The sequence below is a fragment of the Marmota marmota genome, unplaced genomic scaffold, assembly GCF_001458135.2.
Source record: "Marmota marmota marmota unplaced genomic scaffold, marMar, whole genome shotgun sequence".
In the NCBI taxonomy this organism is placed as follows: Eukaryota; Metazoa; Chordata; class Mammalia; order Rodentia; family Sciuridae; genus Marmota; species Marmota marmota.
Window position 1 is genome coordinate 6835474 of NW_026000229.1, and position 15575 is coordinate 6851048.

Consider the following 15575-nt stretch of genomic DNA (forward strand, 5'->3'; position numbering starts at 1 on the left):
CTGCGGTCCTCAGGCTTAAAAGGGAGGAGTCAGCATGGGAGGCTGGGGCTGCGCCTGCTTGATGCATGTGGCTGAGTCAGGACAGTTACGAGCACAGTGGAGGAGTGTGGAGGGTTCTCTCTGCATTGGGACCACGATGGTGAGGGGTTTGTGGACAAAGGGAAGGAGGTGTGATCTGTGCCTGGGGTGGGTAGTGCCCAGGTGTGCTTGTGTCTATGATCATGTGTGTCTAACAAGTGTGCACATACATGTGAGGTGTGTACGTGCCAACAAGCTTGTGTGAATTGTCCAATCCTGTGCAGGCATGTGCAGGGGTGTGCAGGGGTGTGCGAGAGACTTCTGTATCCTTGTGCCTGTAAACACTAATGCTCTTTGTCTGGCACTTTTTTTTTTTCGTACCAGGGATTGAACCCAGGGGAGTTTAACCACGGAGCCACATCCCCAGCCATTTTTTTTGTATTTGATTTAGAGACAGGGTCTCCCTGAGCTGCTTAGGGTCTGGCTAAGTTGCTGAGGCTGGCATTGAACTCTTCCTTCTCCTGCCTCAGACTCCTGAGCTGCTGGGATTACAGGTGTGAGCCACCTTACCCAGCTGCCTGACATTCTTGATCCTGGACTTGTCCCCTGGGTCCCTACAGCCTACAGTCAGTGTAGACATGTTCAGAAAGAGACTTCACACTGTCCCCCCGACCTGGGCCACTTTTCTCTTGGGAGAGCAGGAGAGCATCATCCTGCCTAGACGGGTCCTGCTGAGAATCTGGGTGCACCACCTCCCTCCTCTGGATGCTCACATCTCTCAATGAAGCCTGAAATCTCCAGAGCGTAGGCTACTGGGGCGGCCTCCATCCCTTCACATCTGTCCCCATCCCAGACCCCACAGAACCCTGGTCCCACTGCTCAGAGAGGGCAAAGGAGAGCCTGGGGAGAGAGGCTCAGGGAGTGACTGACACCCACCGGGGAGGTCTCCCATCTGCTAACTCAGAGTGGAGCAGGCCCCAGGCACATCTTGGGGAGGCCAGGCCTGTCCTTCCGGGGCCTCCTGCCTTTCAAGGAACCACCTGTCTCCTCCCGCCCCTCTGCTAGCAATGCGCACGGCCTGCTGGGGGAGAGAGGATGATGGGAGCCAGGCGGAAGGCCAGCTCACCCTCCCCATCTTGTCCTGCTGCCCTGGCAGGCCAGCTACCCACTCTGGGGACGAGCATGGGCCTGGACTGAGGAGCTGGGTGGCCGCAGCTCTCTTGGGTTCTGCCCCATCGTGCTCCCAGCTCCCAGGGCTCCTCTGGGCTCCAGAGTTCCTCTCCCCACCTGCTTCTCCAGGTTCTGTGACTTCCTCAGGGCCCAGCAGCCATTGCTCTCTTACTGGAGCTGGCCCTGGCCTGCTCTGCCAGGGACACAGCAAGGAAGCAAAGGAGTCCTAGTGGAGGGGCGGGGGGGCCTCAGGCCCTGACCTGGGGTCTCCCTCCTGCAGGTTGGGGAACAGAGAGACACACACATGCACACACATGGGATGGCACACAGGCAGACGATGGGACAATGGGTCTTGAGGGGTCTCGGGCAGGGGCAGAGTCAGTCCCCGGGGAGTGGGAGCCCATCCAGATCAAGTGCAGGCAGGGGGTGCGCTTCCTGGCCAAGCTGGTTCAAGGGACCAGGGCCACAGAGAGAGCAGAGCTGGGCAGAGGCACAGAGGAGACGCAGGGAGGAGGCTCAGAGGACAGCAGATCAGCAGCCCTCGGGCAGCGGCAAGGGGTGGAGGGGCTGCTGCTGGCCTGGCCAAGTTGGCTGAGCTGGACATCAAAGCCCAGAGTGTGTTCCCAGGATGCTGGTCTCCCTCCCACAGAGAGACAGATGTCCCTTTGATGGTGAGAAGAAAGGATGTTGTACAGCGAGGGTAGGAGGGGCAGGGGAGATGGAGTCTGCTCCCGTTCTGTGGCCACCCTCAGAAGGAGAAAGCCCATCACCGATGTCACGTCCTGTACCTCCCATGGGCTGTGAAAGCAGACTCACCTCTGGGCTCTTCATCTGCAAAGGGGAATGGGCAGCTGCACTGGGATCAGGTCCAGACAGGGGTCAACGGCTGGCCACTTCCCAGTACCCAGAAGCCACTGTGTACTGGGGGTGACAGGTCTGGCCAAGGTGCGACAGCTGTGTTCTGAGGAGATAGAGCAGAGCAGGCCCCATGCCCGCTGGCCACCTCTCACCATCGCCCCGCGTCACCTGGGCTGGGAGCCTCACTGTGTCTTGGGAGCACGCGTGCTACGTGCGGGGCCTGCCCCCAACCCCAGCAAGAGAGGGTGTGCTTCCCTTGCAGCCCCTGGCTTCTCGGGACCCACTTCTCCTCCCAGCTCCCCAGCTTCCCCGCCCAGCTTGCCCACGTTCCACTCTAGGTGTTCAGGTGACTTTGTAAGAATTGGCAAAAGTGCCCCTTCCCCAGTCCTGTTCCTGTCATTTGCTGGAGACTGTGGCGATGAACACAGAGCGGGCAGTGCCTCTGGAGCTTCGAGGTGAGGGCCAGGACCCTCTCCTTGCCCCTCCTCTCTGGGGCCCATGTTCTTCCGCAAAGCCTTCTCTAGTCACCCCGTGCAGGAGGCCCCCACAGCACCCAGTGCTGCAACCAGCTCTCGGTGAGGGCAGTGTGGCCTGGGTGTCCTGCCTAGGGACACCCGTGTTTGAGGGTGGGGGCACCTTCTAGGAGAGGCCTGGGCTTCCTCCAGTGGGGAGGTCAGCCCCCTCCACTCTGCTGCCATTCCCTGGAGAGGGCGCACTTGGGGGACCCAGCCAAGTCTCCAGCAGTGCCTGCGGCGCTCTGGAGTGCCGGAGGCAGCGAGTTAGGGTGACGGCAGAGGAGGATTTTGTCCCCATGGGAAGAGAAATGTCCTGGCCAGTCACTTAGCTAGAGAAAAGGGTGTGGCCTGTGGCCCCAGTTCTAGGACCAGGAGGTATGGCTCTAGGTTCAGTTGTAGCTCCACGGGCCCCAAAAGCCACAGGTTTCTTCATCCAGGCTCCCTGGAAAGGATCTTTGTATGGAGCGGGTGCCTCATTCCCTCCTCCCACACCCCCTGGAAGGCCTGGTCTCCTGTGGCCCCAGCAGCCCCCCACTCCCCTGCCCTAGTGCCACAGTTCTGCTGTGGCGGTCTGTGGATCCCGGGCCGCTCACCTCTGCAGTGCTTTGGGGCATGCTCCTGGGACTCCCATCTTGTCACCTTCAGCTCCTCCAAGGCTCTGCTCGGCCTCTCCCCCATGCGTCCTCAATCAAAGCTGTTCCAAAGACCCCTGCTGGCCTCCTCTTCATAGCAACAGAAGCTTGCCGAGGGCAGCACCCATACCTGCTCACGAGCTGGGGCCAGGCCACGTGGGGCCCCTACTCCATGTCCAGAGAATATCCACGCCACCTTCCACTTGAGTCCAGGCTCCATCAGGAATCTGGTGGGAAAACCCAGTCCCCCTTCCCCGTGGGACTTGACCCTGACCCCTTTGGGAAAGAAAGTGGGAAATGAAATGGAGCCGCAGGAGGTGGAATATTAGGGATATGGGAAGATAAATTTGGGGCCCTGTAGGGTGACACCCCAACGGTCCCTGCTGATGTGGAAAAAAAAAAAGTTGCCTGCTTGTTTCTTGGCCCTCTCTTTCTGAACCATTGGATGTTTTATTCCCACCATCAAACTCTCCGTTCTCTGCTAATGGCAGAATAATAAAAAAATTATCCCTCATAGCATGTGAGTGAGAGGCTAAGCCGGGAGCCCAGGAGAGGGAGGAAGGAGAGGAAGAAAAAGGTAATTACGAACGTGTCAGCCTTGTTTACGGCCCTTTATCAGCGAGGGAGAGGCGGAGGGAGAGGCACCGTCAGCGTGTGCTTCAAAACGCTGCCAGCTTGGCTAGGGAGCGTAAATAATTTTTATTTTCAGCTGCATTTAGATATTTTAAAATACACACCCGCCAGTCATCGTGGGGAGCCAGCCGAGCCTGCCAGGGTGAAGCAGGCTGGGGGCAGCCTGCCTTTCCGCCCTTTTGATGGGAACACATTTGACAATCAGGGCTTTCAAAGCAGTGTTTTCTGATAGCGCCTCTCTCCCAAGGAGCGCAGGGAGATAGGAGCCCGGCTCCAGGCTTCGGAACTCCCTGGCTGGCTGGCCGAGGGCTCCTCTCATGGGCAGGACTGGGGAAGCAGCCTAGGTGCCCCATAAGGCCAGCAAGGGCACCACCACCATGGGCCAGTGCACCATCTCCATACCACTGGCACCATGTCTCAATTGTGGGCTTGGGACCATAGCCTCAGGCTCCCTCTGGATTTGTTCCTGTTGCTATTCACTGGTCAGTATTTTTTTGGGTGGGGGGTACCGGGGATTGAACTCAGGGGCACTTGACCGCTGAGCCACATCCCCAGCCCTATTTTGTATTTTATTTAGAGACAGGGTTTCACTGAGTTGCTTAGCACCTGACCATTCCTGAGGCTAACTTTTAACTCGTGACCCTCCAGCCTCAGTCTCCCAAACCACTGGGATTACTGGCATGCACCACTGCACCTGACTCACTGGTCAATATTTATTGAGCATCTACTATGGGCCAGGATCATAAGGGTTCAAGATAAGGGAACTTAGGTCATCTCACTTAACTAATCCTTCAATCTCTCCTTCAGTGCTTCCCAAGATCAATCCTTCCATTGCATTCTGGGGCTGAAATGGGCTGACCTAAGGCAGTGCAGTGCACACAGAGGCAAATCATGCCTGTGAGATCTTAGCAAGATTCTCCCAAGGGCTGAGATTCCATTTATTCTTCTGCAAAATGAGGATAATAATCACACTAAGTCCATATGATTGTGAGGATAAAATGAGATGGATGAGCATAAAGACACTGCTATCTGGTGCACAGTGTTATACTAAGAGTGTCTCTTGTCATTTGCTGTATACCCCAATGGAACTAAATGTTCCAATGTGTCCAGCAAGGAGACCAGGATCCAGGAGAGGCTACTCGAAACCCAGCTCTATCTTGTGAGAACTCGTGGAAAGGCAGGACTGAGGGGATGTATGTGGAGCAGGTGTAGCTCATGGGCGCAGGCCCTAAGGGAAGGGCCCCCGAAGGAGAAGGAAGATGTGGAGGGGGTGGGAGGAGGCTGGCCTGGATGGAAACGGCCTGGTGACCTCCCCAGGTTGGTTCCCAAACCAGCTCAAGAAGCATGTCAACCTCACGACAGTTGCATACTAGGCATATGATCAGCACATCACCTGTCCCCTGTGTCTTGGGGCTTCTATCTCTGGTGCTCACTGAATGTTATCTCAGTCTGATAGACACGTGGGGCAATTTGCCATGCCCTATCTGTCCTCCAGACATTGGCAGACAGTGAGCAAAAGCAGGCTCAGAGAGACAAAGAAGGATAGATCCAAACTCTCAGGTCAGCCACTTTGCTGGAGATGGGAGAGCAAGCCCTGAGCCCTTCCAATAAGCTCCCTCTCTGGCTAGAGCCAAGGGTGACTGGAAGGACAGGAGTTACCAGGCCAAAGGGTGACTAGAGGCTTGGTCCTGGGCAGAGCCTGATCCAGGACTATGTTAGGCCCTGCATGGAGTCTGTGGACCAAGAACAAGCCAGGAAATCAAGGCACACAGGAGGCAGAGAGAGGCAGAGAAATAGGAGGGTGAGGAGCAGACAGGGGTTCAGTACCTACCTTCCCCTCTTGTCAGTCCTTCAGTCAATGCTTCATGTCACAAATATCCGAGCTGCCTGCTGTGAGCCTGGCACTTAAGGTCTTCACAGCCTGCCCTAAGAGGGAGACAGATGAATAAAGAGAGGAAAAACCAGCAGATGAAGTGGTGGTCCAAGGGTGGAGAGAAGAGGTGGGCATCAGAGAAAGAGGCACAGAGCAGGGAGACTCGAGTGGGCACAGACAGTTTCCAAGCAGTCTAGGTGGGGAGGACATTTCCTGTAGGGGTGCAGCATGAACAGAGCTTGAAAGCATGTGACCACGTGGATCACTGGAAGAAGTATAGGGAATTGTGTAAGGCTGGATGGTTAGAATATTAGATCTGAGGAATATTAATCAATGTTACTTAAAGCAAGAGTTCCTCTGGTCAGATATACTTGGGAAACTTTGGACTAAATAATCAAGAGCATGAGGAATAAGATCAACATGCAAAAGATGAATTGTATTTCTCTACACTGGCATTGAACAATAAAATTAAGAAAACAATTCCATTTATAATGGCTTCAAAAAGAACACAATCCTTAGGAATAAATGTAAGCTTTCCCTGGAAACTACAAAACATTCTAAAAGAAATTAAAGAATATTGAAATAAACAGAAAGACATCCCATATTCATGGATTAGAAGACAACACTTAATAATTTAAGCATGCGATACTCCTTCAATTGATTTACAGATTCAATAAAATCTCTAGCAAAATCTCAGATGGCCTTTTGAAGACACTGATAAGATGAGCCTAAAATTTTTATGAAAATGTCAGGGACTGCTGGAAGGAATGCAAAATGGTGTAGCCACTTTGGAAGATGGTTTGATTTTCTTCAAAAGTAAATGTACTCTTACCGTACTATCTAGCCCTAGGGCTCCTGGCCTCGTATCCAAATGAATTGGAAATTTGTGTTCATACAAAAACCTATGTGTGGATGTTTATAGTAGCTTTTTCCATAAATGCCCAAACTTGTAGATAACTAAGATACCTTTCTTTTTTCTTTTTTTAAAGAGAGAGAGAGAGAGAGAGAGAGAGAGAGAGAGAGAGAGAGAGAGAGAGAGAGAGAATTTTTTAATATTTATTTTTTAGTTTTCGGTGGACACAACATCTTTTTATTTATTTATTTATTTATTTATTTTTTTATTGGTTGTTCAAAACATTACAAAGCTCATGACATATCATCTTTCATACATTTGATTCAAGTGGGTTATGAACTCCCATTTTTGCCCCAAATACAAGTTGCAGAATCACATCGGTTACACATCCACATTTTTACATAATACCATATTAATGACTGCTGTATTCTGCTACCTTTCCTATCCCCTACTATCCCCCCTCCCCTTCCCTCTCATCTTCCCTCTCTACCCCATCTGCTGTTGTTTAATTCTCTCCCTTGTTTTTTTTTCCCCCTTTCCCCTCACAAACTCTTATATGTAATTTTGTGTAACAATGAGGGTCTCCTTCCATTTCCATACAGTTTCCCTTCTCTCTCCCTTTCTCTCCCCCCACTCGTCTCTGTTTAGTGTTAATCTTTTCCTCACACAACATCTTTATTTTATTTTTATGTGGTGCTGAGGATCAAACCCAGAGGCGAGCCAGGCGAGCGAGCGCGCTACAGCTTGAGCCACATGCCCAGCCCCACTAAGATACCTCTCAATAGGGGAATGGATATAAACTGTAGTACACCCAGACAATGGCATACTTCTCAGTTCTAAAAAGAAGTGAGGGGCTGGGGATATTGTTCAGTTGGTAGAGTGCTTGTCTCACATTCACAAGGCTGAGTTCAATCCCCAGCACCAAAAAAAAAAGAGAGAGAGAGCGATGAAGTCATGAGAAGATATGGAGGAACATTAAATGCATTTTACTAAGTAGAAAATTCCAGTCTGAAAAGGCTGTGTAAAATGATTCCAACTACATAACATTATTCTGATAAAGGCAAACTATACAGTCAGAGCTTGACAGGGGTTATGGGGAAGGAGAGATGGAACACAGAGGATTTTTAGGACATTGAAAATATTCCATATGATACTATGATGGTCATTTGTCAAAACTCACAGAAGGAACAATAAATACCAAGAGCGAGACCTTAATGTGAACTATGGACTTTGGATGATAATGATGTGTCAATGTAGGTTCACAGATTGTAACGAATGTACCAGTCAGGCTGGGATGTTGATGGTAGGGGAGGTTGTATGTGTGGGTAGGGATCCTATGGGAACTCTGGGCTTCTGCCCAATTTTACTATGAACTTAAAACTGCTCTAAGTAATAAAGTCCATTTAAGGGACCCAGAGTGGTCAAAATAATCTTGAAAAACAACAAAGTTGGCAGGCTCCTACTTCTGGATTTCAAAACCTACTACAAAGCTACAGTAATCAAGACAATGTAGTACTGGCATGAAGACAGACATGGATCAATGGAATAGAAATGAGAATTCAAAAATAAACCTTCTCATTTATGGTCAATTGATTTTCAAAAGGAGAGCCAAGACAACTCAATGGGGGAAAGAAAAGTCTTTTTGATACATGAGACTGGGACATCTGGACAGCCACATGCAAAAGAATGATGCTGGACCCCTTCCTCAGGACTACAGAGAAATGACCTCAACAGGAACAAAGACCTGAACAAAAGGCCGGAGGCTGGGAAAGACCAGGCTATTGGGGGCTGAGGCAGGAGAGAGTTGAACCGGGAGTCAGGCTCTCTGGGTCTTCTTCAACAATCATCATCGTTTTTTCTTTCCTGAACTTCTGAGGTTGGTTGGCAAGTGTCTGGAACAGATCCTGGAAGGACTCTCTGTGAGATAGGAAGGGTCTGCAAAGATTCTTCCATCCCTCCTCCAATTTGTTTTGAAAGTCAGTAGATGTGAACACTGATGCAAACTTTTGAGGGACGATTTTGCAGTCAATAGCACCCTTCTTCTAAACTGCAAGAGCTGTGGCATCCCAGGTAGTGCCCCTTTGGCACCTGTAGAAATGCCAGCCTGATAACAGGGAGAGAAGTAGGCACAAAAGTGTTCATCTCAGGATTGTAGGTCACAGCCCCATTGGCAGATGAGTGGCCCCAATTCACCACATTTCCCAAGGCATTTTGCAGCTTAGTCCATCAAGAGGCGGCAACAGGCTGGGCATGGTGGTGCACACCTGTAATCCCAGCAACTTGGGGGGCTGAGGCAGGAAGAAGGCAAGTTCAAGGCCAGACTCAGCAACTTATCGAAGCCCTAAGCAACTTAAGGAGACCCAGTCTCAAAATAAAAAGAACTGGGGATGTGGCTCAGTGGTTAAGCGTCTCTGTATCAAAAAATCAAAAAATAAAAGAAAGGAATGAGTTTCTCCACCCCTCAACTCTGGACTGGTGTCCTAGTTGCTCTGGCCAGTGAGTGGCCAGTGAGAGGTGGAACAAGTAATCAAGTACCAGCTTCAAGTGTAGACTGAGTCTTTTTATGCTTCCACTTGCTCTCTGGGAAACCTGCTACCACCACGTGGACAAGCATTGAGTCATCCCAGGCAAGGCCATCAGAGACCATCAGCCCCCCGCCAGGCTTCCAGCTGACCACAGACCTGCGAGAGCCCACCTGGGAATCCGCCCAGCCTGCGGCTGCCCAGCCAAATTGCAGACTGTGAGCGGAATAAATACCTGTTTAAAGATGCGAAGCTTTGGGGCTTGTCAGGGACCATTATTTATAGTTCCAAAAAACTGCTACAGCCCCAAACTGGAGGTAGCCCAGATGTGCGTCGATGCGGCCTTGGAGGTTTCAGTGGCGGGACGGAGGTGACGGGGAACACCCCCACGGCCATTAAAAAACAAGATCGATCTGTACGTACTGACCTGGAAGATGTCCACAATATATTGGTGAGGGAAAAAAGAAAGTGGCTGATCGATTTGTATGCCATGACCCCATTTTGTTTTCTAAAAAAGTCTGTGTGTAAGAATATATAGAAGATACCCCTTGGCAAAAATTGGCAGCAGTACACAGCAAACTATTCTCGGGGGCTGCCTCTAGGGGAGAAAAGAGTTTGATGGGTTTTGCTCTTATAATTTTTTGGAAAAATGAAGATTACTTGGAAAAAAAAATTGGTGTTTTCTGTGACTGTATTTGCTGAAACTGAGACAACTGCCCCCACGCGGATTCTTGAGCTTTTCTCCTCAGCCCTGGCTCCCTGGCTCTGCCTCTCCTCCTGGCCCAAGGCCACCCCCTTGTGCTCGAAAGGCCAGCACCCTGAACTGTCTCCCCACATATCCCTGCAGTGACTCTGTCACCACTACACAGCGCTTTAGGTATTGACCTTCAAAATGAAAGCAGAAAGAACCTTAGGGAATCAAGTCCCGCCTCTTCATGGTACAGATATAGGGAAACTGAGGTCCAGAGGGAACAGGGAGGGACATATCAGAGGATCTGTGAGGCTGCAGCTGACCGGGGGGAGGCCCATCCACCTCAGAAGCCCAAGGCAGGCCCCACCCCGCCCAGCCCTCCACTGCCCTGTTTCCTTTCAGGGACAAGCTTTGTCCTTCTTGAGAAATGAAGGAGGGGACGCCAGGCAGAGTGGAGAGCCAGAACCCAAGGGGAGGAGGGAGAGGGTAGAGTGGGCATCAGTGCCAGCCTCAGCCCAGAGCCTCCGGCAGCCACAGATAATAAGCAAGAATAATAGAGGAAAGAGAGCAAAATGTCACACACGCTCCGGTGCCATTAGCCACCAGAGAAGGGAAATATCATATAATTAGGCCGGGCCTTTGTTTGCCTTTGTGGAGGGGGATGAAGGGCTGGTTGTGGGGCGGGACTGGGCCTCTGGGGTTGGGCCTGCTTACTGGGACAGAGGAGGGGATGAGAGGGGGACCTCAGGGCTGGGCTCTGAGACCCTCGGGCCTGGCGCTGGGCCTGAGGTGACTGGGGCAGGAAACAGGGAAGGGCTGGGACTCGTCCCCTTGGAGCCCAGGACCCCTAGCTCGGCCTCTGCTAACTGCCTTTGTCGTTGTTTGTTTGTGTCCCCTCGTCCCCTCGTTATTATCCAAGTCACAGAAACGCCCGGTAATGGCTGTAAAATTACACAGTCGCAGCTAATTCGGGGACGACTCTTGGCATAGCAGCTACGTTTTAAGGAGAAATAAACAAGGCCTGAAATAAAAGTCAGCAGGAATACAAATCCACAGCAGCGAGGAGGATTCCCCGGCCCGCGCCCCCGTCCACTCTCCACCCAGGCGCACGGGCCGCGCAGACTGAGCCCAGAGCAGGCCTCCCCGCCCTCGGGGTGACCCCGCTGCCCGGGGCTGCCAGAGGGGCTCTTCCCCGCGCCCAGCCCCTCCAACCCGGAGCCAGGAGAGGCTGGGCCAGCGTCCTTGTCTTGGGAGACCTCCCTGTGCTGATTCCCTTTCTCTGTGGAGCGTCCACATCCTCCTCTCTCCAGCTGAGGGCCCTCTACCTGCCAGCTCAGCGTCATTCATTCATTCATTTCTTTTTCTTTCTTCTTTTTCTCTTTGTTGTTGTTGTTGTACTGGGGACGGAACCCAGGGCTTTGGGCATGCTAGGCAAGCACTCTACTACTGAGCTATATCCCCAGCCCTTTTAATCTTTTATTTTGGACAGGATCTCACTGTATTGCCCAGGCTGGGCTCCAGCTTATGTTCCTCCTCTCTCAGCCTGCTGAGTGGCTGGGACTACAGCCATGTGTCACCATATCCAACTCATTCATTCATTTCTTGAGCGACTACTTTGTGCCAGGCACTGTGTTCCAATGGTCAAAATGAAGACATTGGTTCTTTCTCAGGACTAATATCTGGTACAAGAGACAGATATTAGAAAAATAAATATAAGAATAAGTATGTAGTAAGTTAGGAGAAGGGCTCTAGAAGGAAAAGAGCAACATAGAATGGAAAAGAAAAGAGGGGGCATCAGATTGGGGGTTTAAGAAAGATCTCTTGGGGGAGAGGAAGGCCTTTCTGAGTTCAGGTCCAAGATGTGAGTTGGCTGGTGCAGAGCAGCGGGCATTCCAAATGGAAGAAATGACACAGCAAAGATCCTGAGGCAGGCAGGCAGGGGAGCTTGGTGGTATAGTATGAACTGGCCTGGAGAGACTCCCAGGTGCTGTAGACCACCTTGGAAGTGGGAAAGGATGATGAGATCCAAAGGAAGGGGCAGGGGTGGAGTTAGATCTCACTTATGCTTTTGAGAGCTCTCCCTGCTGGGCTGGGAGGAGCTTAGAGGAGTGGGAGGGGTGGGAGCAGTAGGGGAGGCTGCAGCATTCTGGAGGGAGATAGCGGCTTGGGAGAGCAGAGTAGCCAGGTGGACAGGGGGAAAGGAAGGGTTGAGAAAGCTCTGGAAGGAAGACAGGACTTGGACCTTGGGATGAGCTAGAAGTAGTCAAAGAAGCGATGGACAGATGTATCTCTAAGGTGGGTGTGACTACAGGAGGGGCAGGTTTGGGAGGTGTGTCTGAGGCACCCGGGGCTTTTGAGGTCACGAGAATAGACACACTTGTCTAGAGAGAAAGTGTGTGGACAAGTGGGACTCCCAGCTCAGGCCTTCTGTGGCCAAATGCCCCTCTGTACCATTGCTAAAAAAATAAGAATATAAGTTCCAAGCACAGCTGGTTGAGAGGCTGAACAAGGAATGTCAAGTGTCAGTCCCTTTCCATCCCTGGGTAGATATGCTGCTGCAGCTGCTGCTATTGTCCCTTGATTTTGATTTTTTTTATTTTTTGATACCAGGGATGGAACCCAGGGGCACTTAACCACTGAACTACACCCCAGCCCCTTTAAAAATATTTTATTTAGAAGCAGGGTCTCGTTGAGTTGCTTAGGGCCTTGTTGGGTTGCTGAGGTTGGCTTTGAACTTTCGATCCTGGGGTCTGCACAACATCAAGACTCTGTGTGGCCTGGGAGGTTTTTGTGTGGGTGGGGGCACCCCCCCTGCAGCTGGGAGCCCAGGGGGACTCATGGAGCCCACTGCAGAGATGGAGAGCTGAAGGTCGACGTGGCAGAAGCAGGAGAGGGGCAGAGAAAGAGGGTGGTGGGCTGGGAGCACAGGGAAGGGGGCCACGGAGTTGGGCCAGGGCACAAAGGGGCCCTCGTATATCTGCCAGGCAGGACTGGGCTGCAGGAGCTAATTAGCACAGCACAGTGTCCTGATGGGTCCTGACGCTGGGCCGCTGGTCACACCACAAAGCAAGGGAGCGTGGACTGGATCCTTCGCTAGAGTCAGGGATGCCAGATCTTCTTCGCCCTTTGCTCTCCTCTTGAAAAACCTGGGCCAGGGCTGAGCTGGGAAGCGGGAGGCCTGGGCTTGCCAGAGCCCACTCTGCCTGGGCTGGGCTCCCTGTCTGAAGACTCAGGGGCCCTGGGAGGAGCTGAGCCCCCTCCAGCCTCAAGCTCCTCTGCGCCTGCTTGTCCCTCTGTGGATGTTGGAGGCCATGTTTTTTCCATTCCTGTGCATATCTGGGCCATGTAAGACATAGCAAACATGTATGTGCCACACAGTTTGCACACGAGCGGGCATGTGCATATAAGGTACAGGCGTGAGGGCCTGGGTGTAGCACACCTCTGTCCTCATGCTCCTGCTGCTAGACTGTAGTCACCGGCCGAGCCTCAGACTGGAGACCTCAGACGGAAGCCCAGCTGCCCTGGAAGAGGCAGAGGCTCTGCTTGTTGTCATCAGCAGGTCCCTGGGAGCTGCCACACATGGCAGTGATGAGAAGCTGGGATATGGTGGGGCAGAGGCCCGAGGGCCCCAGGACCTGCCGAGCAGAAGCTGCTGGTGCTTTGGAGCAGGCGCCAGGCTGGCCCGAGACTGCTGAGAGCGCCGTGTTCCTCACCAGCACCTTGCTAGGGCTAAGGACCCTGGACAGAGTCTGGTTCTAGCCTCCTCGCCTCTTGGCAGAGCTCTGGCCGGGGTGCTGCAGGCCAGCAACCTCCTCATCGCCAAAGATACCCAGGAGAGAGAGGGCTTGGGTCCACTGTAGAATGAAGTTTGGCTTAGATCCCCCAAATGCATCTGGGGCCCAGCCCAGCCCAGCCCTGCCACTGACATGTCCTTTGAGGCTGGACAAGTCCCTCCTCTCAGTTTATTCACCCATAAAATGGAGGGGCTTTGGACTAGTGGCCCCTGAGGACCTGTCACTTCTGCAATCTACCACAGAGACTGAGGCAAGCAACCCTTGCCACCCAAGACCACCTGAGGGGCATGGTGAGGGCATGGGCAAGAAATGCAGGGGCACCATGGCAGGAAGCCACCCTAGAATGCTGTTGTCCCTGGTGCACGCTGATGACCTATCATTGCCCCACATCTTCAGTGGGTCAGGCTCTCCCCCACACCTTCACTCATCTGAACTTGGCCTCCCAGCACTCACAGGTCTGCAGGGAGACACACATCAATAATCACAGGCCAAAAGCTGGTACAAAATTTGGTGTGGACAACTGGGTCGCCTCTGCCCTCAGCTGATTGCCCCCAGACAGGGCCCAAGTGTACTAATTTTCCTACTGTGTTTAAAACCAGACTAGAAAGGTGGTGGCCTTAGGAGCAGTTATAAATTTTATTTATTATTTTAAAAAGGGCATATATTTACATGTGTCAAAAGTCTAAAAAGATAACCTAGTGTAGAATGAGAAGTCTCTCTGGTCTCCGCATCCTGCCCCAGCCCCGATACTGCAAGCCCTTGTGAGTCCTTGCAGGGTTGCTTTTGCTGTCAGAAGCAAAGACAAACACAGACAGCTTCTGAATGGATTACTGAATGACCCCGGGGCTCTCGTGGTGTGGCGGTGAGTGCCCCGCCTTTCCCAGGGCTGCAGCCATCATAGGACGATAATGAATCGGATACTTTCCAGTATTTATGAAACAGAGGTGGACTTTCTCAGTCTGGAGTTGTATCCTCATAGGATTTGGTCTTAATAGCCAGAAGGTCAGTATTTACCCTAGGCCACCATTGAGATGCACATACTCCCAATGTGCCCCTGGCCCTGGGACAGGCTGCTGCTGTCCTGTCAGTTTCTGTTGGTGGCTCTCAACTTTTCTGCTGTTCAAGCTGGCCAGGAAGAGGCTGGGGTTGTGGCTCAGAGGTAGAGTGCTCTCCTTGCACATGTGAGGCACTGGGTTCCATCCTCAGCACTACATAAAATGAAATAAAGATATTGTGTCCACCTACAACTAAAATATAAATATTAAAAAAAAAAAAAAGCTGGCCTGAAGGACAGAGAGAAGTCAAACCTCAGGGCGAGGTTGAGATCTTGGGGCCAGGCAGAAATTCCGCACAGACCCACTCTGGGGCCTTGGGCCAGTCTGAATTGTGGTCACCCTCCCTGAACCTCAGATCTGCTAAATGAAAAGTCCAGCCAATCACAGAGCTCCATTACTGCTTGTTGCCCCAGGGGAACCTCCAAGGCTTTCCATCTGGGGCTCCAAAGTTCTGGGCTAGTTCTGCCCTTCCTCCCCTCTCTGCCGGCCATATGCCCAGATCCAGGGCAGGGCTTGGACTCAGACTCCTTCCTCAGAATATTGCAAATTCATGGCTGTTACTCGGAGAAGACGCTGTTTCCCTGACATCTAGGGGGGTTGTGGCCTGAGAGCCTGGGTGCCTGGGCCTCCTCCCAACTTGTCCCTGGCACATGGTTGTTACTGGGGCCCAAGGGAGCAGCTGTTATGCAGTTGATGAGATTAGAGTCTGACCAGGGGTGAGGGATGGCCACAGAGGACAGCTGATGGACGGTTGTGAAAACCAAGCTGACGGTTCCACAACCCCGAGGTCAGCACCAGGGCGGCCAGGAGCACTAATAAGCTTGGCTGTGATGGGGTGAGCCAGGGGGCCGCCTGGAGAAGCCAGGCAGGGGGTGGCCCCAGCACCAGGGGAGCTGTGCTCTGGGCCCTTCTTGCTCTGCCCAGTCTTTGGAAGTGTCTGTGGTGTGTGTGTGTGTGTGTG